Below are 12,315 nucleotides of genomic sequence, written 5' to 3'. Positions count from 1 at the left end.
AGCATATAAGTCAATACCAGAAGCATTTATTGACTGATCTCAAAAGTGTTGGCTTACCAGGGTTGGTGGAGCCCTCAGTTTCATCTTTGCCTCGCAAAGCTAACTCAAACACTCCGCAAAACTTCACACACTGGATTGGCCGGCTGAGGATGTGGCGGTTCTTGCTAATGTCGTAGTAAATATATTTGTTATAGTGAATATGGAATATGATATGTTGAGTAAAATGTTGTGCTAAGATCTATTTAGGTCAGGAGCTGGTTATAAGTTCTGTTCCTATCCAATAACAATGGACAAAAGGGTCCTATCTTGTCAGCCTTGTCAGCAGGTGGCCAAGGACAACACCCACGCCATAGGCCTCTCAGTTCTTCCAACTCACGAGTTCTTGCTCTGAGGACACACACACACACACACACAAACACACACACACACACATCATCACTGTTAAACACACACACACACACACACACACACACATCATCACTGTTAAACACACACACACACACACACACACAAAAATCCCCTCTCTTAGGCTGAACATTTGAAGACAGAGAACCCGACTCAGAGCCAATGCAACAGTGACAGTAGCCTGGAGGGGACCTCGCCCAACTCATCAGGACCAATCAGAAGATCAGAACTACTAGATTCAACCTACTTCATTTATTGCATAAAATGTCTGCACACAATGTTTCGGGGCTCTCTTCAGATAATAATAATAATAATAATAATATGCCATTTAGCAGACGCTTTTATCCAAAGCGACTTACAGTCATGCGTGCATACATTTTTGTGTATGGGTGGTCCCGGGGATCGAACCCACTACCTTGGCGTTACAAAGCGCCGTGCTCTACCAGCTGAGCTACAGAAAGTGGATACTCATGGATGCGCATCGCAATTGTAAAATGTCAACACAATTGGAGACACCACGTCATTTTTGGAGACATGTTATTGACAGTAAACTATTGTAGATGCGACTGCTAACTAAATAAAACATTTTAGCTGGCTAGCTAATCATCTTAGCTAAATGTGGGGCAAACAATTCAGTTATTTACCGCTAATTTGAGGGATTGGGGTGAAAGAAATCGAGTTACATAGTGATACTTTACGATATACTGTATTGACAATATCGCAATATTTTAGCGCTAGTTGGCTGTACCTGCACCAAAACACCATTATTGTTCCTTCATAGCTTGTTCTCAATCTTTTCACATTGGGAGCCAATTTGTTTTCAGCACTTTTATTTCCATGACTGATCAAAACTCGTTCTCATGGCTTTCTGATCCCTCTGCAACAGACATATGGTGCGCAATAAAATCACAGTATCGAATCGCAATACGTATAGAATCATGAGACTCGCAATGCATATATCTTATCGTGAGGTTCCTGGCAATTCCCAGCCCAAGTTCATTTGCCACAACAAATCTCTTCGCTAGCAAACGCGATGTCTTCTCCAAAACGGCAATGTGTCTCCAGCAATGTTTACTTTTTTGACGTTCTATGGCATCTCCACTTTCCAAGCATATATGACCACATGTAATATTTTGGTAAGTGATGCAAATAGTGAACTATGTAGGGCCAGGATGTAAAATATATGTAGCTGCAGCAATTTCTCTTATCTGATATGGTAAGTAATGGGGCTTAATGTATAGCTCCCTAAGAGTTTGACGAACGGGTCCGTGCACGCGATTCCAGATATCTTTACCTCTGAATAAACTGCCTTTATTATACCATATCCACCCTGTCCAAAGTCTCTACTTGGTCTCAGTTCTCCAGTAAACTTGTGATTATCAACACTAACCTCATCGTTGTGGCGGCGGACAGCTAGCCTGTATCCCTCATCCAGTTGAGTGGCAATGTCTTTTTTCGTTCGTACCAATTTTTGGAAAATCCTCGGGTGTAGGACTTTCCGCCTTTAGTAGAAACCTGTTGAATTATTAAATTTGGTCTGGGAGGTCCTAATTGTTTCGTTGCCAATTTATCTTCATTTGTTCGCCGACAAAAAGGAACTTCTTTCAAAGACACAATCGAGTTGTTACGTTCATGGTTACGTTACGTATGACGAAAGCGCGTATGTGCAAGCCCTCAGACACCCATAGAGATTGTATTGAAAGCTCTGAAATTTGAAAAAAATAGATTTTACATGGGAGTCTATGACAGACTTCTGGGCGATTTTCAACCTGACTGAAATCGCCCCAAAAGGGGGGGTGGCCATTTGAAGCAATTGGACATTTAGTGGCAGTGTGGCACTGTGGCAGATCAGACGTCTAGATTACAACACTGATAACTACTGTTGCCGTGATATAATTGATTAGAAAAAAAATCCCTTCCTTTTCCCGTTTGGCAGTGCGTCGCCCATATCGCCCTATTGAACAGGCCGCCCCTGCCTAAATCCCTAAATATACGTAACTTGCCCACTTTCAGGTTGTCCAAGAGAAGGGACTGGGTATGAACGGGATGAGCCTAACCTCTCTGAAAGACAAGGGATTCCAGGCTGTCTTCATTGGAATTGGTCAGTCACTTGCATCTTTCATGTCTTACCTTACATAAAATATGATGTGATATAGTGTAGCTTGTTGTGCAAAGCATCTCTCTTGGTCACCAGGTCGAAAGCTTCAAAGAAAATATAAAAAAATAACAGGATAAATGACTCAAATTCAAGGACTTGAGGATGTATTAGAGATGGGCATGAGTAATCGAGTAATTGAGTACTCAAACAGACGTCAAAACTCGATCTTTAACCAGTTTGTATACTACAAAACTATTTGGTAGAATGTGCTTTGTGGCTGCCCGAACGGGAAAGTAAAAGTTTGTCTTGAAGACAACATTAATTTGCTTTGACTCTAGTGTTCCATTTGTACATGTGAATTTGCGGGGCACAACAAAAAATAAACCAAGCCAAGCATTCTTATCCCTAAATTCCCTTTCCCCTCCATCTCTTATTCACTCAATTGCATTCAGACTACTCCCTCCACACACCAAACGACATGCTGAGTGCGCACACAAGCTCCCGTTAGTCCTACAGATATAAATGCCTATAAAACATATCTAACTGATTTGTCCGTCGGACTGCCAGATGGTGAAGTGTGATTCATCACTCCAGAGAACACGTTTCCACTGCTCCAGAGTCCAATGGCGGTGGGTTTTACACCACTCCAACCAACGCTTGGCATTGGGCATGGTGATCTTAGGCTTGTGTGCGGCTGCTCGGCCATGGAAACCCATTTCATGAAGCTCCCGACGAACAGTTATTGTGCTGACGTTGCTTCCAGAGGCAGTTTGGAACTCAGTAGTGAGTGTTGTAACCAAGGACAGACGATTTGTACGCGCTACATGCTTCAGCACTCGGTGGTCCCGTTCTGTGAGCTTGTGTGGCCTACCACTTCCCGGCTGAACCACTATTGCTCCCAGACGTTTCCACTTCACAATAACAGCACTTACTCCAGCAGTACAGTTGACCGGGGCAGCTCTAGCAGGGCATAAATTTGACAAACTGAAAAGGTGGCATCCTATGACGGTGCCACGTTGAAAGTAACTGAGCTCTTCAGTAAGGCCATTCTACTGTCAATGAGAGGGTGGCGAGGAGGATCTGATGGTTCATGGTGTCGAAGGCAGTGGATAGATCTAGGAGGATGAGAACAGAGGAGAGAGAATCAGCTTTGGCAGTAGGGAGAGCCTGCGTGACACAGAGAAGAGCAGTCTCGGTTGAGTGACCAGTTAGGGTCAAGAAGATTGTTCTGAGAGAGATAACGAGAAAGTTGATCAGAGGCAGCACGTCCAAGTGTTTTGGAAAGAAAAGACAGAAGGGATACAGGTCTATAGTTTTTGACGTCAGATGATTCGAGTGTTGGTTTCTTGAGGAGAGGAGCAGAGGGGCTCAGATGCTTTCTCCGGTGAGATAAATTCAGCCTCTTGTGAATTGAAGGACATTTAGGCAACACGAAATAATAATAATAATTAATATTTTATTTTATTTTTTGTCAATTATTTGGGGAAGCCTGGCTTCCCATAGCATCCATGAATACACACCACTGAAATGATCACTCTTTGAGAATAAATGTTCCAGGCACGAGATGCGCATCACTTCTCACTTAACTTTTTTCATTTGGGAAAATATTGTGTTCTATTTTATTCTGTTATATTACATCATGTTTTTTACTATAAAATAGATGTGTCTTGACTGTGATAAGGGCTCTGGAAATAAAAGTGTCTTGTCTGCTAAATAAAAAAAAACAAGGCTATGCCATAGGCTTCTACAAGCAAGCGCCACTGCTAAGGTTACTGCCTTTATGAAGATTGTGTTCCACGATATAATATAATCTGTTAATATTACGGTTTCAACAAATTAATCTTAAATGGCACTTTTTTATTGACTGTTTATACACTGAGTGTACAAAACATTAGGAACACCTTCCTAATATTGAGTTGCACCCCCTCTGGCTCTGTGTGTGCCGTGGCAAGCAGGAGATCAACGGAAGATGGAATTAAAATGACTGAATTAAAAGTTAAATGAGAAGGATAGGCTACAACGACCAATAGTCAACAGGTAGGCTGCTACTTAATACTCTGAATGGACTGGGTCTATACAGGGCCGGGTCTGGTTGTCCTTGGATCCGTTCGGACCGGGTGTCCATATAAAAAATATATATTCGGGTAGGGTCTTGGGAGGAAAGCCCCAGATCCATTTCGGAACGGGTCCTTTTTGGACCTGAGAAGACCTCTAGTATGTACAGAAGGATGCTTGACTTTAATAATACTGTACCTACACTGATGGCACCACAGACTCTTAAAATCTCCAGTATGCCAGCTACGTTAGTCCTGCTCTGTGCTACAGTCCCCCACTGCAATCATGATAAGGGGGTCTGTCTGGGAGAGAGGGAGGTATCCTCTAACCACTACCTTTCCCATTTCACACTTCTTCTGCCTGCTCCATTTGGTTTTCATTGGACTAAAGTGAGACGGAGCTACCTACCACACAGTGCTTACTGTAGCAATGAATGCCGTACTGAAACCCAGTGTTGTAGTTTCAGTCTTTCTTCCTTTGTCTACTTCATATATTTATCTGCCTCACTAGTCCTCCGCTCTGCTTTCTTTTTCCTCCTTCTCATTTTCTCCCTCTCATTCTCGTTACAGTTGAGCATAACAAGGGGCTTATTTTTCACGTCTATATACTATAGTCTCCTATCGCAGCTGTCACTTTCCTTCTCTTCCTATGGTGACCATAGTTAACAGTATGGCTCGTTAGCTCATGGAATACCTTGTTCTTACGCACACATGTAAAGGGAGACGGTAGACTGAAGCAATTTGGTTTCAAATGAAAGTCTATATTTAGATATGTAAGTGAATAAACCCTGCCATGCCTGTATTGATTTGATTTGAGGAAATTCAAATACCGCTGTGTGTGTGTGACTTTCCTTTATTATAATGAAAAGAAGCTGGGTAGCATTTATTATGTTTGGAACCTTTTGGTGCCTGGCTTGGTAATTAGAGCATGGAGCTACTTTTAAACTATTCAGGGATTTCTTGTCAAAATTTTTTCTGTCTCATAGCAGAACACAAAGGAATTGGATTTCAGAGAGAAAATGAACAGAGTCTTGTTTCTGTGATATTCTTACCAGTTCTGTATTTTTTTTCTTCTAAATGTCAAACCCCCTGCTGAGATTGACATGCATATGTTTCCCACTGTTCAGAGCAGGTTGAAGAGCATAGATAAGAAGGGTTATTTCTCGGGCAGTTAAGTGCACTAGCTAACACATGCAGGGTTTTTGCCTATCGCTGTTGTTGTGTAGCTGACTGTCCTTACTGATGGTGGTTATAGCAGTGGGATCTTTGTGTCGCTTTCTTGTTCCAATTGTTCAAATGGTGCCTTTTCAAGAATGGCTTCCTTCCATCAAAGGCATTAATATTAATAAAGCCAGGCAGATTGTATAGACTACAAATTCTGCAATGCACACAATATTACTTTGTGGGAACGAGCATCACATTCCATAAAACAAGCTTTTGATGGCAGCTCTTCCCAACAGTGAGGTTGAAAGGAAGTACACTGATGTGCTGTGGCTGGAATTGTATGAAAGAGGTATATTTAGGACATCAAATGAAGAAAAATAGCCTTTGGTGTAAAAAAAGGTCCATTGACCAAGTTTCGATCAGATTTGGAAAGGGCTGCTGTTTTTTGACAAATATGGTGGTTGCTGTCAGATGTTCACCATAAAAATAGTTTTTTTTGTGTGCCTCTGATCAAATCAAATCAAAATCAAATCAAAGGTTATTTGTCACGTTAAGCAAGTGCAGTGAAATGCTTGTGCTTCTAGCTCCAGCACTGCAGTAAATGTCTAGCTACAGCAGTGCAGTAAATGTCTAACAGTACAATACTAATACACAAATAATCCCAAGAAGAAAAAATATATATTAAAAAATAAGAAATGAAGAAATATCAGAACAAGCAATGTCAGAGTCCAGAATATAAATATGTAGTGTAGTGTGTATAGACAGCATGGACAATATTTAAATAGGAAAAAGGTATGTACAGAAGTAGTTATTTAGGATGAGCTATGTCGAGAACACAGTATGTACTGTACATATAAAGTGACAAATCAGTTTCTCAGATATCAAATAAAATGTCAACTGAATACTATTGCAGGAATGCTCATCTTATCTGTCTCTAACTACAGAAACTATTTCAGAACAATAAACATTATGTAAACATTATTAAAGTGACCAGTGTTCAATGACTCTATGTACCTAGGGTAGCAGTCTCTAAAGCAGGGTTCTTCAATTCCGGTCCTGGAGGGCCGAAACACTTCTGTTTTTTATTTCCAACTGGTAGTTAATTGCACTCACCTGGTGTCCCAGGTCTGAATTAGCCCCTGATTAGAAGGAGAGGATGAAAAACAGAGGTGTTTCGGCCCTGCAGGACCGGAATTGAAGAACCCTGCTCTAAAGTGTAGGGTAGAGTACCGAGTGGTAGCCGGCTAGTGTCAGTGTCTAAGGTGTAGGACAAGGTACCTGGCAGAGGCCGGCTAGTGGTGACTATTTAACAGTCTGATGGCCTGGAGGTAGAAGCTGTTTTTCCTTTTCTTCGTCCCAGCTTTGATGCACCTGTACTGTCTCCGTCTTCTAGATGGTAGCAGGGTGAACAAGCCGTGGCTTTGGTGGATGAGGTCTTCCCGGAGTCTTCCTGTGACTCCGGGTGCTGTAGATGTCCTGGAGGCCAGGCAGTGTAGTCCCGGTGATGTGTTGGGTTGATCACACCACCCTCTGGAGAGCCCTGTGGTTGCGGGCGGTGCAGTTGCCGTATCAGGCGGTGATACAGCCCGACAGAATGCTCACAATGGTGCATATGTGGAAGTTTGTGAGGGTCTTAGGGGCCAAGCCGAATTTCTTCAGCCTCCTGAGTTTTCTTGGGTTATTAACATACATTATGCTGGCTGTATGTCCTTACTAAACTTAGCCCATAGCATAAAATGGGTAGTTTTTCAATGTAACAAAACATACAGTACATAGCAGCTTTAAGACTTTCTCTTTGACTCACAGTTACACAAGGCCAGTGATTTGCCCAATACCCATGAGTACCTAACCTGACAGAACTCCTACAGAGAAATCACAGTAACTTTACGCTCAGTGCTTGACTTGGACTGAAATAGGTGCCGGTACTCATTTTGGGTGCAGGAGCCCCAACCATTGTTTTTGCTACTATTCTATGAGGTGCAGGAGCTCAAGCAGTAGAGCATTTGAAGTGCCGGTACTCAGCTCCGGTGATCTCTTGCCCAAGTCAAGCACTGGTTACAGTAGCACTACTCACCGTCAGCCGACGCCACAGTGGGCGATGGTGCGTGATACACGAGGACTGGCCAGGCCGAGCCGGCCGAGCACTGAGAGAGAGTCAGAGTGAGAGTGAAGCCACCTGTAAGGCTATGATGAATGATCCTATCTTCACTTCAGCGTCTCTCCGCCCGGCTCTGGAGCCAAAGCACCTTTCTCCAGTCAAATGAGATGCAAACACTGGGCAGAAAACTGTGATAAATAACAAAGTATACTAGTTTCATTTAAGGACCAAAGGATTGACAGCCATCCCATATAGATTGCAAAATAGTTGGGAAGAGATTTTTGACGCACCGATCCCATGGCATAGTGTTTATGAACTGATATGCAAAACGACGCCAGATTCAAAACTTAGCATTTTTCAATTTAAATTATTATATACAATTCTTGCTACTAATAGAATGTTATTTATATGGGGGATACAATCTTCCCAGCTCTGCAGATTTTGCTGCGAAGAGACGGAATCATTAGATCATTTGTTTTGGTACTGTCCATTTATAGCTTGTTTTTGGACACAGGTCCATGAATGGCTAAAGGATTGCAATATTTACCTGGAGCTAACCCTGCAGATAGCATTACTGGGTGATCTGAAAAGTCATAGTCAATAATATAATAATACTTTTAGCAAAAAAAATATGTTCAATTTACAATCTGTAGAAACAATGAGAATAGAAAGGTTCAGAACTTTTGTAAAACATCACAGTACAGTTGAAGTTGAAGGATGGGACTAATAACAACTAACAACAACTAATAACAACAAGATAACTAATAATGTAAGCATACTGTGTCCATAATAAGTATACAGTGAGGGAAAAAAGTATTTGATCCCCTGCTGATTTTGTACGTTTGCCCACTGACAAAGAAATGATCAGTCTATAATTTTATTAGTAGGTTTATTTGAACAGTGAGAGACAGAAAAGCAACAAAAAAATCCATAAAAACGCATGTCAAAAATGTTATAAATTGATTTGCATTTTAATGAGGGAAATAAGTATTTGACCCCCTCTCAATCAGAAAGATTTCTGGCTCCCAGGTGTCTTTTATACAGGTAACGAGCTGAGATTAGGAGCACACTCTTGAAGGGAGTGCTCCTAATCTCAGCTTGTTACCTGTATAAAAGACACCTGTCCACAGAAGCAATCAATCAATCAGTTTCCAAACTCTCCACCATGGCCATAACCAAAGAGCTCTCCAAGGATGTCAGGGGCAAGATTGTAGACCTACACAAGGCTGGAATGGGCTACAAGACCATTGTCAAGCAGCTTGGTAAGAAGGTGACAACAGTTGGTGCGATTATTCGCAAATGGAAGAAACACAAAATAACTGTCAATCTCCCTCGGCCTGGGGCTCCATGCAAGGTCTCACCTCGTGGAGTTGCAATGATCATTAGAATGGTGAGGAATCAGCCCAGAACTACACAGGAGGATCATGTCAAGGATCTCAAGGCAGCTGGGACCATAGTCACCAAGAAAACTATTGGTAACACACTACGGCGTGAAGGACTGAAATCCTGCAGCGCCCGCATGGTCCCCCTGCTCAAGAAAGCACATATACATGCCTGTCTGAAGTTTGCCAATGAACATCTGAATGATTCAGAGGAGAACTGTTTGAAAGTTTTGTGGTCAGATGAGACCAAAATGGAGCTCTTTGGCATCATCTCAACTCGCCGTGTTTGGAGGAGGAGGAATGCTGCCTATGACCCCAAGAACACCATCCCCACCGTCAAACATGGAGGTGGAAACATTATGCTTTGGGGGTATTTTTCTGCTAAGGGGACAGGACAACTTCACCGCATCAAAGGGAAGATGGACGGGGCCATGTACCGTCAAATCTTGGGTGAGATTCTCCTTCCCTCAGCCAGGGCATTGAAAATGGGTCGTGGATGGGTATTCCAGCATGACAATGACCCAAAACACACGGCCAAGGCAACAAAGGAGTGGCTCAAAAAGAAGCACATTAAGGTCCTGGAGTGGCCTAGCCAGTCTCCAGACCTTAATCCCATAGAAAATCTGTGGAGGCAGCTGAAGGTTCGAGTTGCCAAACGTCAACCTCAAAACCTTAATGACTTGGAGAAGATCTGCAAAGAGGAGTGGGACAAAATCCCTCCTGAGATGTGTGCAAACCTGGTGGCCAACTACAAGAAACGTCTGACCTCTGTGATTGCCAACAAGGGTTTTGCCACCAAGTACAAAGTAATGTTTTGCAGAGGGGTCAAATACTCATTTCCCTCATTAAAATGCAAATCAATTTATAACATTTTTGACATGTGTTTTTCTGGATTTGTTTGTTGTTATTCTGTCTCTCACTGTTCAAATAAACCTACCATTAAAATTATAGACTGATCATTTCTTTGTCAGTGGGCAAATGTACAAAATCAGCAGGGGATCAAATACTTTGGGGGATCGGAAGTGATGCAGACAATTACATTGATGGAAGTTACAATCTATCTGCAATATTAAAGCTGATCTACCCCCTAAAAAATTTTAACAAATTAAATTAAATAAGGATTTGAGGGCATTACTTATGAAGTAGATGTCACCATCCGGGCTGCTATTGTTAAAGTACACTTTGTTATTCGCTTCATAGCATTTATTTCCCCTTCACCTATTTTTTACATCTTTGCACAGAACACAAAGGCCACCCTTGTGTATAAAACCAACAGAGTGAGCTCGGAGCATCTGTCAGTGTCACCACAGAGGAGGGTGAGCATGCTGTTACTCTGCTGGAGGATCTCGCTGTGTTAAGCACAGTTAGCAGTGGCACACTGTGTTATGTTCTCTAGTACAGTAGGTAGGTAGTGTACATAGTAGGTACAGTTCTGTATTTGAATTACCGTGATTTTACTGGAAAGTATATTGAGATGTAATACTTCCCCTATATTGAGTATATTGAGATGTAATACTTCCTGTCATATTGTCACGGATTCTGCCGAGGCTGCTCCTCCTCCTTGCTTGGGCAGGCTTCGGCGTTCGTCGTCCCCGGAGTACTAGCTACCGCCGATCGATGTTTCGGTGTTTGTCTTGTTTTGTCTGGAGTAGTACACCTGTTGTCTATTATGTTTGATTGTTTAGCCTATAATTTCCCTTGTCTCACGTTTGCTATTTGTGTATTGTTGTATGTCTAGTTGATGTTCGGCCTAGCTATTTCTCCATATTACGCATATGGTGTTTTTCCCTCCAGTGTTGGAGACGTTTGTTTTGTGCGTTACGTTCAGTAAAGTAGTCTACCTGATTCTCCGTGTCCTGCGTCTGACTTCACTCGCCGCGTACACATCACCTTTTGACAGAATAACACACCAACCATGGAGTCATCAGGATCAGCGGTACCGACGGGGTCATTGGAGGAGCGCGTAAGCAGCCAAGACGCCATGATCCAGAGACTCGGCACCGCCATGCAGGATGTAATGGACACTTTGAGCCGATGGGAGAGAGGAGGTTTGCCCACACCTCCTCCAACAATACCACCACCATCGGCCAGACCCATCGTTCCATCTCCGGAGTCCAGTGGGATTCGGCTTTCGCTCCCGAGGGCTTATGATGGCACCGCGGCCCGGGTGTCAGGGATTCCTGCTCCAAGTAGAGCTCTACCTGGCAACCATTCACCTGGCGCCCTCGGGATACGAGAGCGTGTCCGCCCTCATCTCCTGTCTGTCCGGCAAGGCCTTGGAGTGGGCCAATGCCGAATGGAGTGGAATAGACGCCGCCACCGTCAGTTATGCAGAGTTCTCCCGCCGCTTCAGGGCGGATTTCGATCATCCCCCAGAGGGGAAAGCGGCGGGGGAGCGTCTGTTCCACCTCAGACAGGGGAAGAGGAGCGCACAGGAATTCGCACTGGATTTCCGGACTCTGGCTGCCAATGCGGGATGGAATGAGAGGGCCCTCATCGACCACTATTGGTGCAGCCTACGAGAGGACGTTCGCCGAGAGTTGGCCTGCAGGGACACCAACTTAAGCTTCGACCAGTTGGTGGACATGTCGTTCCGTCTGGATACCCTGCTGGCTACCCGCGGACGTCCGGAGCTGGGGCCGTCCATTCCATCCCCCAGCACCTCCGAGCCGAGCCCTATGGAGCTCGGAGGTGCTGGTGCTAGAGAGAGGAGGAGAGAGACCCGGAGAGAGGCCGTCCCCTGCACCAACTGTGGCCGTAGAGGACACACTGCGGTTCGGTGCTGGGGAGGGTCTCCTACGGATCGAGGCAGCAGGTCACGCACTGATGAGTCATTCCAGGTGAGTACGCGCCCAACTCACCCAGACCTCTCTGTTGTCCACTTGTGTATCCAAGTTGTGTTTCCCCAGGTTTCTTCTCACTCCCAGCATAAGGCGCTAGTCGATTCAGGCGCAGCTGGGAATTTTATTGATCGTAATTTCTGTTATAGGTTAGGGATTCCCCTCATACCAGTTGATGTGCCCTTCCCTATCCATGCCCTAGATAGCCGCCCTTTGGGGTCGGGATTGATTAGGGAGGTCACGGCGCCACTTAAGATGAAGACGCAGGGGGGTC

The 12,315-nt window shown here is 43.9% G+C and overlaps 1 pseudogene; it reads left to right on the top strand.

Moving 5' to 3' along the window:
- Positions 1-12,315, top strand: part of LOC121581693 — a 198,030-nt pseudogene that overhangs the window by 58,842 nt on the left and 126,873 nt on the right.

The sequence above is a fragment of the Coregonus clupeaformis genome, chromosome 14 (genome assembly GCF_020615455.1).
Source record: "Coregonus clupeaformis isolate EN_2021a chromosome 14, ASM2061545v1, whole genome shotgun sequence".
NCBI lineage: Eukaryota > Metazoa > Chordata > Actinopteri > Salmoniformes > Salmonidae > Coregonus > Coregonus clupeaformis.
The sequence above is the reverse complement of the archived record's forward strand: the minus strand, read 5'-3'. Positions and strand labels throughout refer to the sequence as shown.